At 37.8% G+C, this 18,268-nt stretch overlaps 1 long non-coding RNA gene across 3 annotated transcripts; it reads right to left on the reverse strand.

The window, feature by feature from the left end:
* Positions 1-2,292: 2,292 nt before the first annotated feature.
* On the reverse strand, positions 2,293-12,648 carry LOC131246130 (uncharacterized). Of its 3 annotated transcripts, none has more exons than XR_009171199.1 (3): positions 12,008-12,648; positions 11,112-11,272; positions 2,293-2,629 (listed from the first exon to the last, which is right to left on the reverse strand). It is a non-coding gene; the product is annotated as an uncharacterized LOC131246130 (long non-coding RNA). The 3 variants fall into 3 exon arrangements; XR_009171198.1 differs by lacking the exons at positions 2,293-2,629; positions 12,008-12,648 and adding exons at positions 8,508-8,909; positions 11,403-11,578; XR_009171197.1 differs by lacking the exon at positions 2,293-2,629 and adding an exon at positions 8,509-8,909 and having other exon boundaries at positions 12,008-12,645.
* Between the last annotated feature and the right edge of the window lie 5,620 nt (positions 12,649-18,268).

The raw sequence follows: 18,268 nt of genomic DNA on the forward strand, positions 1-18,268 counted from the left end.
ATGAAAGCGTTGGTAAAAATTGTAAAAGCGTCGTTAAAAACTGTACGAAGCGCCGCTAAAAATTGTAAAAAACGCCGGTATCAGCTAATGAGAAATGCCGATAAAAACTAAAAAACGCTGGTTAGCTATGAGAAACGCCACTAGAAACTATAAAAATGCCGCTAAAGGATATGAGAAATATAGGTAAATTTTGTAAGAAATGCCGGAAAAGCTTAACACGTGCATAATTCTACAAGAAAATTTTTTTTGTAAGAAACGCCGGTAAATATCGGCATTTCATGGCAAAATTCGTATGTATGATTCTACAAGAAAAAAAAAAAAAAAAGCAATAACAACAACAACATGGTTTTACAAGTATTAACAACTAACACTAAGATAGTAGACCACTTCCAAAAAAGTTTCCATGAATATAGTTGTCTTCTACTAGCAGTAAGATAGTAACATGTTACACCCATTACCAACTTTAAAAAAAAAAAAAAAAAAAACACCTGCAAATGTTTTTAACTGTTTATGAAGGATAGCAAGGTGGGAAAAAAGAAGCATGATAAATTCAAAGGTATCCAATTTATGGCTAATCAGAAACTATCCTCAAGAGAAAAAGCAAACTTCTTAAAGCAAAAGGAAAGCATTGCTGGAAGCCTGGAACTAACGATTTTTTCATAACTGATTAAACATTCACAATCAATTTTGATTATGTTAAATGTCGGCTGGAATGACTTAGCCAAAAAATTCCAAGCAAATGAAATTTTAAAACACTTATAGGCATGCCAATGTAAACTATCCGTCCATGTAAAAGTAGAGATGAGAAATCTGGGGGAAGTTTTCTCGGCCTGTGCTCATTGTAAGTAACAGTGAGTTCCACCTGATACAGGCAATGAAAAGAATAATAAAACACACATCAAGAAGAGGAAAAAAAAACATGATAAAGAAACGAAAGTAATCAAGACCTCTCATTTTCTATGTATCATACTTGAATTTATATAATTAAGACCTCTGTCAAAGAAACAAAAGCTATAAATTGAAAATTAAAATTCTGCAGAAAACCTTATGAAATTGAAAATTAAAATTCTGAACAAGGTATGTAATCAAGACCTTCGTGAATATCAATCAATGCCTAAGAATGTAAAAGAAAAGAAAAGAAACAATTAAAAATTCTGCTAGGCTGAATCTTCTAGAACAGAAGACCTTTACGGGCTTAAATTAGCATTCAAACACAACCTGTAAGTCATTTACAACCAGCCCCATTTACAGGCATCCTGGGAATGAAAGGTTACATAATGAATAGAAAATTTACAAATTGAGACACGAGGAAAAGCCGGAGGTTAAAAAAGCAAACACCTACTCCTAAAATTCCAAAATCATGAATGGTTTTTCTCCACTTCCTACATTTCATTAGGTGCAATAAACAAATAATTGAGTGATAGAGGTATGCCCTACATAAAAGAACAAAAGAAACACAAAAATAAGAAATAGGATTTGAACAACATTATCAGAAGAGCATAAAGAAGACCCAGAAAGTCCAAATGTGAAGAATGATAATGACAGAAGTTGGACAGATTTGAAAATTAAAGGGCCTGATTAACTATCGATGATGGAAGCAAAGATGACATAATAGATTTCTTAATGATTATGGCATATACTCAATTAATAGAAAATAATGATAGACAAATAGTAAATTGTAGATACCTAACATAGGAAGTGAAATTGGAAATTAAATTGCACATAAGAGGATCATAGTGAATGTTGAGAGCTCAACATCAAAAATAGTGCTGATTTTATCTCTCTCATTAAAATATGTATCATATTTATGAATTGAAACAAGGGATTCAGTATCATGATCAGGGAGATTTTGTAAGTTCTGGAGCATTGGCAGAATGCTTAAGTAGACGAACCAGTGAAGGGTATGACAACAACACAAAGAAAACTATTTTGTGACAGAAAATCAAAGGATAGGAGGGGATAGACATTGAAATAGGTAAGTTGATATAGAATGGGAGCCAATTTTCACAGAAGTTGCCCCCCTACTTTTGTCAGTGGATCCATGCTCAAAACAGTTCCTTTAGCTACAATATCCCCAGGCCTTATTGAGAACTTGCAGTTTTATCAAAGGACTAAAATGATTAGATTGTGATTTCCTTTAAAAGCTGCTTGTGATTAAGGAAATGGGAATGTGGATCTTGGAATTTGGATTTTGCAAGTCCTAAAGTCCATTTATTTCTTTTGAGAGAATATGTGGATTAAGTAAATAATAACTTTTGGTTTTTTTTTTTTCATTTTTATTTTTATTTTATTTTTATTTTTTTTTTTTGGGGGACAAATCCATGGATTTATGGAGGTGATGATTTGCTAAAACTGTGGTAGCTGCCAAATCAACAAATTCTCTCTTGAAATTGCTGCCAAGATCTGTTTCTGTTTTCCAAAAGGCTTAATAAATTAGTTTAGAGCATTAGCAATTGTCTACAAATAAATAAGGCTGTTTGACAACTACTGTGTTTGGTTCTTAATAACAGTGGGAGCTGATTACCACAGCAAAGCAAATTCCACTTTGAAAACACTCGAGTTCTATTCTACCAGTGTCCATCTGCTTGTAGGTGGCCTCTATTTGTGACCATAACTTTCCTGCCCACATCTGCAAATTCAAATGATATGCAACTATCAGTCAACTGGAAGCTTTAGGATTCTTGTAACGCCCTGTGTTTTCAGGACCCGAGTATATGACCCGTTTACCAAAAACCCGAGTGTTAGCTTATAAAATCCAGTGTAAATTTGAACCGTTTGCCATTAATCAGAGTTAACAGCAACAAAGCTAAAGTAAACCATGCAATGAATAAAAAACATTCTGATCATTTCAAATTTTCAAATGTAGCACCCATACAGGACTTATACAATTTCAAATACAAAGTTCATTAAACAGGAAAAAATGTATCATTTAATGATGGAGCTCTATATGGGCCACACGGACCCTGTCTAGCTCCCCAGCTACCCGATCTGCCCTAGCACTCAGTGAACAGCATTGGCTCGCTCTACACCTGCATCAACTATTACGGTTTGATTACGGTTTGATAGCGTCAATGGCTATCGCAGTGAGGAGCACCCTCCAAGATTACACACTCATCATTCATAATCCAATATAGATCGCAAGTCATGAAAATGGATATATTAAACAGGGCACTTCATAATCATGAACATATATTCAAAAACTTAGCAAATCAATAGAATCTCATTATAAGCAAAATATAATAGCAACCATAATATAAAGGAATATATCCAAAAAATCAAATACTCAATCATACGACCTTCTATTGCACCCGAAATCACATTGCACGTGAACTCCGTAAGATGGCTAGAAAATCGATAGGCGAACTTCAGCTCCACCTGGAAATCATGGTACAAGTGAAATTCATAAGGTAAATAGAAAACCAACCTTTAAACCTCTACTTCACCCGAGAAGCCTATTGTATGTGAACTCCGTAAGATGGCTAGAAAATTGATAAACGAACTTCAGCTCCACTCAAAAATTATGGTACGACTGAACTCCACAAGGTGAAGAGACCATCAACATACAAACTCTAAACCATCCGGAAATCATGTCGTACGTGAACACCGCAAGATGGCTAGAAAATCGATAAGCGAACTTCAGCTCTGCCCAGAAATCATGGTACGACTGAACACCATAGGATGGCTAGAAAACCAACATACAAACATCCACTTCACTCGGAAATCATATCGTACGTGAACACCGCAAGATGGCTAGGAAATCGCTATGCGAACACTCGCTCCACCCGAAAATCATGGTACGACTGAACACCGCAAAATGAAGAGATAAACAACATAGGAATTCTAAACCACTCGAAAATCATATCGTACGTGAACACCACAAGATGGCTAGGAAATCGCTAAGCGAACACCACTCCACCCAGAAATCATGGTACGACTGAACACCACAAGATGGCTAGGAAATCAACAAGATATGTCAATATAACCATCAAGTCACAAAAGAGCACCAACGACCCATCAAAGCCACGAAGGGCAAAGAAATGATCCAAGCCACGTAGGGTAAATATGAGGTCGAAGACATGTAAGGCATATGCACGTTCTAAGTCGCGTAAGTCAAATATGGACCGTAAGATGGTGTGTTCATGACAGGTCTCATTCATTACATCACTCAATCACAAACGACAGATATACAATTAATTAACAATGAACGACTAAAGATAGCATGTTATCATCAAATCATTTATGCATGTTTTAATTAAAGAGAGATGTCTATCATCTAACACAACAATTTAGCATATTCAATAGTAAGGTAAGTAATTCAATTAGAGGAATCATGCCATCATCTATATCCAGATTAATGAAATTAAGTGGGAAGCTCAAAGGGTGAGTCCTCACCTTACGTGTCGAGTCGCCCATTAGTGTCGCTAGGGAACACAGGTGTCATTAGAACCAAATCCTACCATACATTGTAAAATTCCACGGTTAGAACCAAGATTAACATACTATTTATGGTTTAAAGTCCCAACCTAAGGTATAGACTACTTAGATTTAGGGTTTCATCCTTAGGTTCTATATCTAGGTTAAGATTTTTAGGGTTTGAACCCTAGTTGGTGTGCAATTGATTTTAGTGTTAATTTAATAATTATAAAATATTTACTAACATTAGTGTTATGGTTAATATTTGTTAATAATCATTATGATGGTAATTAATATTATGGTCTACTATTTATGATAAGACAATACATTAGTATTTAATAATGACATCATTTTAATTTCTTGTATATGATAACTATTATTAGGATAGATAACTTACTAATGGTTATGCATCCTAATATTTAACAATCCTAATAATGATGGAAATGGTAACAATGTTAATTTAATAATAATTGTCAACATTAGTGTTATAATTCATATTAGCTAATGTAGCAAAAATAGTCATCATAATGGTAATGAATGGTGTGGTCTATTACAAGTGATAATGTCTATGAATGGTAGGTAAATGCTAATATTTAATATCTAATGGTCGTAAAATGCTTATAAAAATTAATATTAGCATACATAACTTGTTAATGGCTAAACAAAATTAATAATCAAAATAGCTATAATATCACTAATTATAATGATAAAGCAAATGATTAACTTTGGGAGAGAAAACTGGCTTACAGCAATTGACATGGTAGCTCGACTTGACGCATCTAAGCTGACTCAACTCCACGTGCAGCTCGATCGAGTCAAACCTTGTATTTATGTTGCTTGGCAACTGCAAGGCTTAGAGTAGGTCAGGCCCACACTCAGCCCAACTCCACCGAGTTGACTCGGCGGGTGCAACCCAAAATCCCAAATCTCTCTCCTTCCTCTTCCTTCCTTTCTCTCTCTCCCTTTTTCTCTCTTTCTTCTCTTTTTCTTTCTTTTCTTATTTTTTATCCTTGCTGGAATCCCAGCCAGGCTTAGACCAGGCCCACTTTCAACCTGACTCAACTGGACTCAGCGTCAGCCGAGTCAACTCGACCTCCTCTCTCTCTTTTCTTTCCTCTTTCCTTCTTCCTTTCTTCCTTTCTCCTCTGTTCTTCCTCTCTCCTTTCTTTTTGGCATGTCCAGTGAGATCGCTGGACCAAGACCCGACCGGTACTCGCACCAGCGAGTCGACGACTCGCCCAACTTGACCACAGCCGCACACCCCCTTCTCTTTCTCTCTTCTTCTCTTTCCTTCCTGTTTCCTTTCTTCTTCTTCTTTTCTGGCTAGAAGTAACTCCAACCCAAGCGAAACTTGTCATGAATCGATGCGACTCGGTGTGGTGCGGCTCAACTCTAAATGAGGAAGAAGAAGTGGCTCTCATGGCAGGTTGCGAACGGGGGCACATTCTTAGGATCTGATTCTTTAGGATGCTTAGGTTTAGTCATGGGGAGCTCCTGGAATGGAGGGATCGAAGCTTGAAGTGGGTTTAGTTCGTGGTTTCAGAGAAAGAGGAAAACGGCCGGCTCTCTCTCTCTCTCTCAACCCCTTTTCTTTTCTAAAGACCTAGCTAGGATGGCTAGGATCTCTCCGGTTTGAACGGTGGAGATGCAAGAAGAGGAGCCTGTATGGATCGCCAGCTTGGCAGCAAGAACAGGTTCCATTTTCAGAATGTTTGTGTTTGTAGGGCCTATTCTCCGCAATGATTGTGTGCACGCGGGTGCATTTCAATGGGTGAAACCACCCAGGGTTTGGTCAGAACTAAGTGTCTCACCCGATGGATGGCTCTGATCATCTATGTAGCTGATGATGGTGGGCCATGGATCAAGAATGGAAGACGCCTGCTCGTCCGCTGCCATTCTGGAGAGAGAGGAAAATCTCTCTTTTTTTTAGAGAGACACGGTCAGAGGCGTCTAACCGAGCCTCCTTGGATTGGTGCACAACGAGTGCAACATTCCTGGTGCACATGCAACATTCATGTGGGGTCCATCCTGACGTTTGTGGGAAATCCACTCCATCAATTCTACTTTGGAGGCCTCATCACAGTCCTTGACCAAAGATGGGGCAGATCCAAGGTCTAGGTGGGCCATACTCCCAATTTTCACTTATTTTTAGCTCTAATTGCATATTCTAGCTTGTTTGTTGGTCAGATCACCTCAAAGTTGAACACCAACGGTTGAAAAAGGATCTTAGGGACCTCAATATAGGGTAATACTAAGTTCCAAATGGGCAACAACACATTTGATCAGTTCATCTTACAAATGCTCATTAGTCTCTGTCCAAACACTTACGTATTAGCTATGGCATCAAGTGGGGTCCCTCATGATGTCTTTTCAAGGGATCCATTCCGTCTATCCGGTTTTTTACATCAATTTAGGACACTCTACCGAAAATGGAGTAGTTTAGTCAATCAATCAATTTAGGACAATCTGTCGAAAATGGAGTAGTTTAGTCAATCAAGTGGACTGCATGGTCCCACCGAGTAACGAGAATACTCATCGTTAAAACTTAAATTGTAACTCTAGTCAACAGTGTCATGCACGTGGTCTTACTAACAATTCTACCCATTTTCCTTTTTAAAACTTATGTCGTCCGTAACTCATGAGTCTACCGTCCAAATGTGATGAAATTTGACAGGTAATCTTTAATTTTCACGCTCTTTCCGTCGCCCAAATTTGAGCCCTAATCTCTTAAGGATGACTAAGATTCTCTTTTAATAGCTAATATATTTTAAAATTCTAAAATAATATTTGTACTTCTCTGATTGACAAGTTACCGGGTAGTTTGGACCTAAATCCTAAGATCTTCATGATGATCGGTTTGCCATGATGTTTACATGGCCCGTTTGGTGGATTCAAACATGATGGATGGTCAGATGACTTGTTAATAATAAGGAAACTTGATGGTTAGCACTGGCCATGTATGTCAATGGATGTACGGTCAATTTCGTAAATGGATGGTCATAAGGTGTGTTTCTGGAGTGATTAGGGGTATGACACGTATACTGTTAGATTCGAGTAACTTGTTCACGTGTGTAAGTTTCTCGGATTGTAATTCTAATGGTGAGTTAAGCATATTCATGTGGGGTGAACAAGATGAACGGGTCAAAATCTCGATTTAATAAGTGTACGGATGGATGTAGAGGCCAAGTAGCTGATTTACCACGATCTAAGTGCTAAAATTCGACATGTATGGTTAATTTATGACAATTAGGCTTGATACAAAATTTCACATGAAACGGATCATAAGAACTATGTGATCTAGAATTTGGGGGTCTATGCCCACTTCAAAACAATTCTTACAAAAGGACTTACATCTAACTCATTATAGATAAAGAGTTATTCACCAATTTAGTTAAGGGAAAGTACGCATACAGACCACATGATCAATGGTCGGATGACTTGATTTATGGATGGAGATCATTCTTAATTGGTTTGATTCATATTGGAGGATGGATGTTGGGTTTGGTTGGCTACATAGGTGTCGTATATGTGTACATAATAGGTTAAATTCATGGTAACACTCGAGTACAGAAAGTGTGGGGTGTTACAATTCTAAAATGAGGAAAACTAACCATCATTAAGGTCTATTGTTTGTCACTTTTTTTGCTGAAGTGACTCAATTTTCAAACCTGCGGAATATGTACAAGATCCAAACTAATCATCACATCGGCTTTACCTTGGATGGGCCATGCCCCAAAAGATAAACAGCGTTCACACGATCCCAACCATTCTATTGGAGAAACATTGGGGAAAGAAAATGGATGATTATATAAAAGGTCAATCGAAGTGTTTCGACCACCCATCTTTTTCTTCCTGAAATGTCCTCCAATCCAACAGTCAGCATTGTCGATTGTCCAATCAGTTTGCATTTTGAGAAATGGCTAATCCAAGGGACGGCCTATTGGATAATTGGATTCAGAACTTGTACACATGAACCATCTATACAAAAAAGATAGCAGAAAATAAAATAAAAATTCTCTATGTTTTGCCTATCATTAATCCCTAGGTTTCAAATTGCCAAATGATATGCAACTCCAGTCCCAGGGAAGAAAATGAAATATATTGGGAATACAGTACAAGTAAGGCCATATGATTCACCAGCATCTGATCCAAAAATAGGATGGTGGTAATGGCATATGGCTACCATGACATTTGACAAGCACTTCTCGCTATACCTGATATCCTTGAGTAAGAAATTTTATCTTCTGCTCAAGCCACATGGCCTTCTTGGCCTCATCATCCATTCTCTTCTTCACATTCTCAAATTTGTTTTGCAAGGCCACAAGTTTGTCACTATTGTTGGCAATGCTGGTAAGACCCTAAGCATTACGAGCCGGGAAGTATATCAGATCTTCTTGGCATGCATTGCATGCTTTAATAAATTCATCAAGAGATTCATCCTCATGCCCCATCACCACACGAAGAAATTGAACCTCTTCCTTTATCAAAGAATCAGCCTGTAAGAAAATTTTGGGTTCTCACACTGTTTGATGCTAAAACAAACCATAATGATATGTAACTTAGGCTCAAAACTTGTGTCTCAATGCCAAATGCAGAAATAATCTGTCAGACTCAGAACTTGATCAACTGACAAATCCATACATTAGATCCACAAGGCTAGAAATATTATATGAATAATAGCAACAACGAAAAAAAAAAAACCGACTAAGGACTTATTACTAAAAAACTTGTGGCCATATGTTCATAACATGCATCCAACAGCACCAGAAAAATATTCATTTAAACTGTGGAGGTCCATTTTACATGGATGTCTATGGACACTCAACCGAAAAGTGTCTTGCCTTTGGCATAACAGAGCAGTTGAAGTTATAAGTCAATAGTCATCAAAAGCCATGGAACTATCCATGAGCAAGGAGAAGCTATCAAAACATGCCTTCATCAAATTCAAGGCTAGTGGAGAACTTTCACCCGTTCATTTAGTTGATTCATTCCAGGTTTTCTTCATGTTTTGTGAAATTTGCACTACATCAATTTGCTCTTGTTTGAAAACTTAAGTAATATGATCTGATACTGTGAGATACCTTAACATCTAAATCAGACTCAAACATCTAATATCCTCATCATCATCATAGCCTTCTCCCAGCTATTTGGGGTCGGTTGCACTAACAAACCCTTTTTCGCCTACTGATCCTGCCTAAGGCCTAATCCTTGGAAAGCAAACAAGCCTTCATACCACTTCTCACCACCTCAACATGACCAATTAAGGTACATGTTCCTTTATGGACATTGACAAGGTGTATGAGTTGCAAGCTCTAAGCACGTGGGTAGAACACCACGCATAACTTCAGCAAGAGACTCCTACATTAGCTTAGGAAACTCGAAGATCATTCAGACAAAATATGAGAAGTGAACACATTTGCAATTTCCTTTTTCCTTTTCTTTTATTTCATTTGCTGATTATGACTGACAGTTAAAGAAACCAATATCTCCAAGTTGAGATCACTCAGATCCACAAACATCAACCTCGCCAGCATATTAATTATCAGCATATTGTCTACAAATTTTTGCACTTGCTTTAGAGGGTGTTTCTTGCACCAAATTTCACTCTACCAAAGAATTATGACTTGCAAATTACAATGCTTTTGGATTTTAGAGTGTGATTGTCCCATTATACTGTTTTTAAGAATAATAATTTTTTAACAAAATGGGACTTTTCATGTTAGAGTGAACTAATCCCATCAATAGGAGAGAAAGTTCTAAGATTTTTAGGCAATCTTGCAACTCTCATTGCCTCAAAGCATTAGTTGTTTTTTCTTCTTCTTTTTTAATTCATTAGGGTGATTTTGGAGTTATAAAAGGTTATAAGCAATGCATACCAATATTGACACTAAAATCGCAACTGTTCAATGTCAGCTCTGTTCTTTTTGACAGTTCTAAAGTACTCAAATGTCACACCCTGATCCATAGTTCAAGTGGTAGATTGAGTGAAGGATACCTCGTTTCAACACTGAGGTCTTAGTATCGATCCCTAGTGGGGGTGGCTAACAGTGAAGTGTGAACTGACAATTGGGTGTACTAACAAGCTAACAAAAAAAAAGTACTCAAACCTCAGATATACATAACCGAGGAGTTAAAAAAATCAGGTGTACTAATTTATCCTTAGAATAACGGTAAAATTCAATGAAAAAAAAAATGAATTCACTGAAATTAGATGAAAACTGGTTTGCTTAAATGTACATGACAATGGATGAGAAATATTACCTTCTGAACAATGGGATCAACATTTTGCTTTTGATTAATACAAGCACGAATTGCCAATAGGTTCACCATCTTGAGAAGTAAAGGCACCATGGATTGTCAACAGTTTTGTCTTTCCACAAGCTATTTCATGCCAAAATTGTTCTTCCAAGGTACCTTGCAGGAAGACATCCACAACTAGAGTATCTTCTAGCAAACATATTATTTGCCATTTTCTCAAAATCACGGAAGTTATCTTCTAGCAAACAATTTTTGGTTCATGTCCTAACATTAGTTAGTGTAATGGATGGGCAAAGTGGGTATAAAACATGACCTACTGAACATCAAGTTCGAAGTTTCAAGTTTTTGAACTAGGGACCTACACCATCCTTCTGACAGGCCACCGTGAGGATAGACCATAGCAGTCCATAATCAAACAGTAAGAATCATAAATAGATTACCGGACATGTCTTATTTTCTATATTCATCCTCTTTAACCCTTTCTTGTTGCATTTCTCCAAAGAGATATATAGCTCCACAAGCATGCCCCTCCACGTGCATCGACAAGTGCCACCTTCCCATGTTAATTAGACATTCAAATCGTGTATCAGGTGGGAACTACCTAGCAGTAGATAATTTGGCCAAAAAATCAGGTTATTTAATCATAGGACACTTGTAAGAAAACAAATGGACCATCTTAAAAAACTTGCAAGCTCTTTCTATACCATCCTTTTTTTGTACATGTGGCCTACCTGATAGTCAAACAAACTTTTTTTTTTGTCACAATGCAAAGTAAAGGACAAGTGAAAACTACCAAGAATTTCACATAGTTCCTTTGCAATATAATTTGCCGGTAATTGTACAACCTGAAAACAACCTGAACTACCAGAAATTATGCTCCAGTGAAAAGATGATCCATTGCCTCTACTTGTTGTTTGACTTTTTTTCCATCATAGAAATTGAACATTTCCTTTTCCCAAGTTAGTTGAGCGGAATGATGAGAGGATAATTCACTACTGGGACTCATCTTCCCCCTTCATAGTCAATTCCATTGATCTAAATAAAATTCACTTAAGGAAAGGAGTTCACGTAATGTCACTAACTTTGTACTCTAGACACAGGCAGAGGTTGCTTCAAATGTGGTCTGGATCATATCACCAAGGACTGTGCCGAGAGCCCAACTACAAAGAAGCAAAATCTTAAATACATTTTTTTCCTGGTGTTCATGGACCATATCCTCGGTTAAAGCCTCCCTCCCACTCTCTTTTTTTCCGTAAGAATTTCTACAATCAACCAAGTGTCTCATCTAATTACTATTCGTTAGACAATTAAGGAGAAGAGAGAGATGAGTAATCACCTGATCAGATGACAAGTTTAGAAGGGCATATATATCTTAAAAACTAGTCCGACTGGAAACCTGCAATAGTAAAAGGGAAAATTGTATTAATTAAAGGAGAGTGCACAACAAATAGTACTGAAAATGCTTACTATAGTTAATAGGATTACAAAATCTATTCACAAGATAGGGCCAGTAATGAGCGGACCAATTTTGAATTTCGTCGACTATGCAGCTGTGTGCATTAATAGTAACAACATTACTGGAATTCCCCGCCCCCAAGCTGTTGTTCAGTAATAGAAGTCAATCAAGATTTCTTGGAATGCAACAATCATATGGTATAACTTGAAAGAAGGGATATAGGTGAGGAATTGAATAGAATCAAAGTAGAGGGTTAACAGAGAGAAAACCTGAAGAAAATTTGCAACATTTGTTCAGCTAAAGTTGATAAGTTAAAATGAAGCATCACTTGTTTCCTCTCAAAAAACAACCCACTTTTTTTTTTTTCCTAAAAGATAAGAACAAGCCACTTTAATCTGCTCAATGTCAGTTAGGCCTCCTCAGTAGTTATTTGAACATTACCTCAAATTGTTGAAAAGAATGAGATATGAGCAAAAAATCAGTTAATCAAAAAGGAAAAACATGTCTCAAGGAATAGAAACATTACTTCCAAAAACCTAAAAACCAACATCACAAAACCCAAGTGCAAAACTGCAGCCACAATGTGATGAACACAAGCCCAACTAATATAAAATAGATGCAACAAGGCCTTCTAGTTCAGTGTTGTCATACCAATTATTAGTATTCTAATGCATCAGTCCATCAATATTGTTTCGAAGCAGCCACTTCGTACAAGTGGAGCCCATGGTTCATTGATCCAGATCATTGATATTATGAGAATCGATGAAGATGTGATAAGACCGAATACTCTTTTAGATTGTAAGATCCTATCCATAAAATCTTCAGGCCCTATTTGGTAGATGCCTAAAAATGGGTTCATATCATCTTAGTTAACAGTAACTATATAGTTATGCATAATGAGTACATGCTAAAAGTAGTTATGTATTAGAGATCTCCAATACATAATTAGGATTTGGTAGTATTTGTGGCCATGTCATAGCATGTCTTGCAATGGATTTTCTTTTAAGCAAGCCTCTCATTTTGGGGATTTAAAATTGCCCCAAACCCATGGATTTATGGGGGTGTTGGAATTAGGAAATCCATGAATTTGAAAAGTCCTCAAAAAAAAAATTATAGGGAATATTTAAAAATCCATGGATGTAAAGAATCCCTAACCCAAATGCCCTCAACCCAAACAGCTCCTGAGGGAATAAGGCAGAAAAAAAAAACCCCATGAAAGGATATGATGTTTTATAAAGAGAATTGAAAAAGAAAAAAGAAAAGAAAATAGATTTTTACCATGCTCTCAAAAGTTCCTATATAAGATGTAAAAACATATTCCTCCCTTACCTTTCCCAATCGATAATATTGGTTGAAGCATTTCTTCAAACATGTAGGGGGCCATGGACAGTGGCGAACATGGCTGCCACTACCATGGCTGCTACCCGATTTCTAGCCATCAAAAGAGGAAAATGGAGAGAAAGAGAGAGTACCTTCAAGTGCCTCCTCAAATTTCTTCTATTCTCTTCATCGTTGATGACCATGTCCACAGGTAGCTCTATATATGATCTAAGAACCCGAGAATGAGAAGAAAAGAAGAGAAATTAGAGAGAGAATGAGATTTGGAGGTAAGATGGGAGATGGAAAAGTCCAAATCCAAGATGGGAGAAGCGCACGAGACAGGAGGGAGAGATGATAAAGGAGAGCTACAAAAGAGGAAAAGAAAGAGGGAAATGAAAAACCAATCGGCGCTTTTTTTTTTTTTAATAACCAATATTAATCGGCGGCCACATACTAAAATCAGGGGGCTTTTTTGGATGACTGCCGGTGATGCTTATTATCACCAGCAGTTATAGATGGCCGCCGGTAAAAATTGCGCTAGTAAAACTACCTTTTTTGTAGTGTATATATAGATATAATGTTATGCATGTATGATATATCCATGATTAACAGTTTTGTTGATGATCCTTAATTTCATATCATGATCTGTGATCATGTATGATGCTTATCATCTTATATTATCTCAACAAGGTAGATTTATTACTTTGTTTTTTCAGTAATGTAATACACATCTAGCCACAATAGGAATGTTCTGGTTCCATGAATTCTGGTATTAATATGGAACATAGGGAAAGATTGAAACATCATAAGTAGGTGAGATGTCGAAAGTATGTCGTCCACATCAGTTTCATTGTTTAGAATCATACTCTATGAATGTTTGGTTTGCTATTATTACATCTTTATGAGAACAGTGGTAGTGCTACAATGACAAGCTACTCTGTGAGTCTGATGATGATCTAATTTCAAGTACCAATGGGAAAATATTATGTGGTCTTTGTGAGGAGACTTCTAGGGACATATGACAACTAGGAGAATGCTCGTGCACAGGTAGATCGATTCAATGGATGTAGACACCAATCATTTAAGTCATATGTTGAGGCTGTGACAGAGTGGAAGAAATATAAGGTAAGGAGGACGCAAGTGATGTTTGCAAAATTACACAGTTGGATAATTTCATATCAGTTTTGAATAAGCTATATCCAACAAAGAATGGCTTGTGATGATCAATGTAGGTGAATCTCCAGAAGTCAGCAGGTTGCAGGATCCATGCAAAGCATGGCAGAGCATCGAAAATGTGGAGTGAAGATCTGTTCAGTAGAGCAGTAGAGGATACTGCTCGGGTTTGCGATTCGGTGATTGTTGACGAACACCATGGTGGGGTGCACGTTTTTGAATCTTCCACTTCGGATGTGGTTGAAGATAATGCAGGTCGTGGGATGATGAATGCCTTCTTCAAATTTCTTCTCGAAATGTTGCTTATATATGCAGTAGTTACATGGTTCGTTTCAGCTTTGTTTAGGTAAGTAAGGGATGCTTCGATCAGTGACTTAATGTATCTGGAATATGTTGAAGGGTTTTGGGTTCTGATAGAGGACTTGGACTGGAGTCTTCTAATTTTGCAAGCTTTTTTTTTTTCACATGAATTGTTTCATTCATATTCTTATCTATTCAACTTCTTCTTCATATTCTTTTACCCTTCTCTGTATGGAGGACGTTGAGGTCGACCACCCATTACGAAATGGGGGTTGGTGGTCAAGGTGATTCGGTGGTATATCGAAAGTCATCTCCCACTCATGCACATTTGTTTGAAGCTTCCTATTTTTTTCTCAGGAATATTATGTGGGATATGGTCGACCTTTTGTATTTTTTTGGTATAAATACATAGAAATTGATTAGGACTGATAGTTACTTCTACGTGAGCATTATCTTATGTAACAATTGCGCCCTTTAAGTCTCATCCTTTTCCAAACATCGACTTAGTCATTTAAATCTACTCCGATCCAAACATTCCGTTTTTATCACGCCCTAAACTCAGAAACCGGGTTCACAAAATTTTCGATCACCGAATTTGGTGCCGACAGCCTCCGTAGTACCCCATTCTCGCCTCCCAATGCCCATACGCCAAATTCCAATCCTAGGATGCTAAAAAGAGGATTTTCAATGTAAATTTGTTTCATAAGAAGCATACCCACAAGTTTACCCAAATCACAAAGGCAACATCATCATCACATATTCACTAATATAAACAGTTGAATACAGTGCTGAAAGGAAAATACAAATATCAATAATTAAAGCTCTAGAAGACAGCTGCACGTTCTAAGCTCAACGCTGTTGTGACCTAACGCCACCTACATGCATCTATCTGCGTAAGCTTATACAAAGTTTAGAGGGTGGTGAAAGTATGTGCTTAAGCTAAGTGTCAAGTATGTAATATCAGAGCAATGTGGAAACATGCTGGTAAGTCCATAAATACTATCAATCTTATCTAGGTTGTGCAATGCAAACACATAATAAGCCAATATCATTTATTGAGAAAGTAATGTAGATCAGCTATGTAAGGCGGAGACATAGTAAGCCAAATATTAGATACCAAGGATGTAATATAATACGCAAATCCTGACGAGTCCACAAATACCATCATCCTCATCTAGGCCATATAAATGCAGAAACATAGCAACCCAAAATGCCATATGCCCTGGATATAATGCAATATGCAGTGCGAATGAAATGACCAAGCTGGAGTGTGAAGTTAGGATGAAAGTATATAGTATCGCAAGCTGTGGGGTCCGTCACAAGGGACTTCTATCCAAACCAGTCCCATACCTAAATTTGGATAAATAGAGTCAATGTGGTAAACTCCTAATCTTAGGTTGGTTGCACCCCAACCAAAATCCTGGCCATTGTGAAGGTACACATAACAATTAGTTATGCACCACCAACCCGAGTGGATAGTGAATGAATGAATGAATAAATGAGTATGCAACTCCTGATTAATAAGTATACATATCAGTACCGTACATCTCTGAGATCATCACTGGGGTCTAGTACACTCTATGCCAGCTTACTGCCCCTATTCGAGTGCACAACTGGGTAAGTGGAAGAGACCTCACTATCCGCTTGCCAATATCGGCTTAGCTCGTCAATAGCTGACGCATTCCTCAAGCTAGTCAAACTCAACCTAGACATTGCCCCCTCACTCAGGCGAGTAAGGTCACACCCCCTTCCAACTGATCACGACACAGTGGGAGACGCGACCTACCGGTATACAACCTTCATGCACTCATGTATATCCACTCGGTCTAGACGTTCAAATATCTCCTAGCCACGGAGGTTTATGGACTTTCACCCACGGACATCTAACGTGTCCAGATGCTAGAACCAAACATTTTCAATGTCCCAACTGGCCATCTATGATAAGCTTGTGGAGGCCATGATTGTCACGCCCCAAACACGAAAACCGGGCTCACAAAATTGTCGATCGCTGAATCCGGTGCCGACATCCTCCATAGTACCCCATTCTTGGCTACCAGTGCGCATACGCCAGATTTCGATCCTAGGATCCTACAAGGAGGATTTTCAAATATATATTTGTCTCATAAGAAGCATAACCATAAGTTTACCTAAATCACAAAGGCGACATCATCATCACATATCCACTAATATAAACATTTGAATACAATGCTGAAAGGGAAATACATATATCGGAAATCAAAACTCCAGAAGTCAGCTACACGCTTCAAGCTCGACGCTACTACAACCTAAAGCCACTTGCACGCATCTATCATGCATAAGCTTACAGAAAGCTTAGAGGGTGGTGTAAGTCTGTGCACAAGATAAGTACCAAGTATACGATACAATGCCATAAATCATACAATATCAGAAATACTGGCAAGATCATAAATCATACGATATCAGAGTAAGCGGAAACACTGATAATTTCATACGTATCATCAGCCTTATCCAGGCTATGCGATGTAAAAATATAATAAGCCAATATTATAAACTAAGGAAGCAATGTAGATCAGCTATGTAGTGCAGAAACATAGTAAGACAAATATCATATACTAAGGATGCAATGAAATATGCAAATCCTGATGAGTCCATGAATACCGTCAGCCATATCTAAGCTATATAAATGTAAAACCATGGCAAACTAAAATGCTTAAATGCAATACAATATGCGGGGTGAATGGAATGACCATGCTAGAGTGTGAAGTCAGGATGATAGTACATAGTATCGCAGACTACGAGGTCTACCACAATGGACTTCTATACAAACTAGTCCCATACCTAAATTTGGATAGTCAGACTCAATATGGTAAACTCCTGATCTCAAGTTAGTCGCATGCCCTAACCGAAATTCTGACCATTGTGAAAGTACATGTAACAAATAGTTACGCACCACTAGCTCGAGTGGATAGTGAATGAATGAATGAATGAGTATGCAACACCTGCTCAATAAGTCCACATATTAGTAATGTACATCTCTGGGATCATCACCGGGGTGTAGTACACTTTACGCCAGCTTGCCGCCCCATTAATCAACAATACAACTGGGTAAGTGGAGGAGACCTCACTACCAGCCTACCAATATTGGCTTGGTTCGTCGATAGCAGACCCATTTAGGAGCTGTTCAGACTCAGCCTAGCTATGCCTACTCTCTTAGGCGAGTAAGGCCACACCCCCTCCCAACCGACCACGACACAGTGGGAGACGTGACCTACTGGTATACGACCCTCATACGCTCATATATATCCACTCTGTCTAGACGTTGGGGCATCCTCTGGTACCAAGATGGTTTAAGGATTTTCACCCAGGGCC

Source organism: Magnolia sinica, chromosome 5, assembly GCF_029962835.1.
Source record: "Magnolia sinica isolate HGM2019 chromosome 5, MsV1, whole genome shotgun sequence".
Taxonomy (NCBI): domain Eukaryota; kingdom Viridiplantae; phylum Streptophyta; class Magnoliopsida; order Magnoliales; family Magnoliaceae; genus Magnolia; species Magnolia sinica.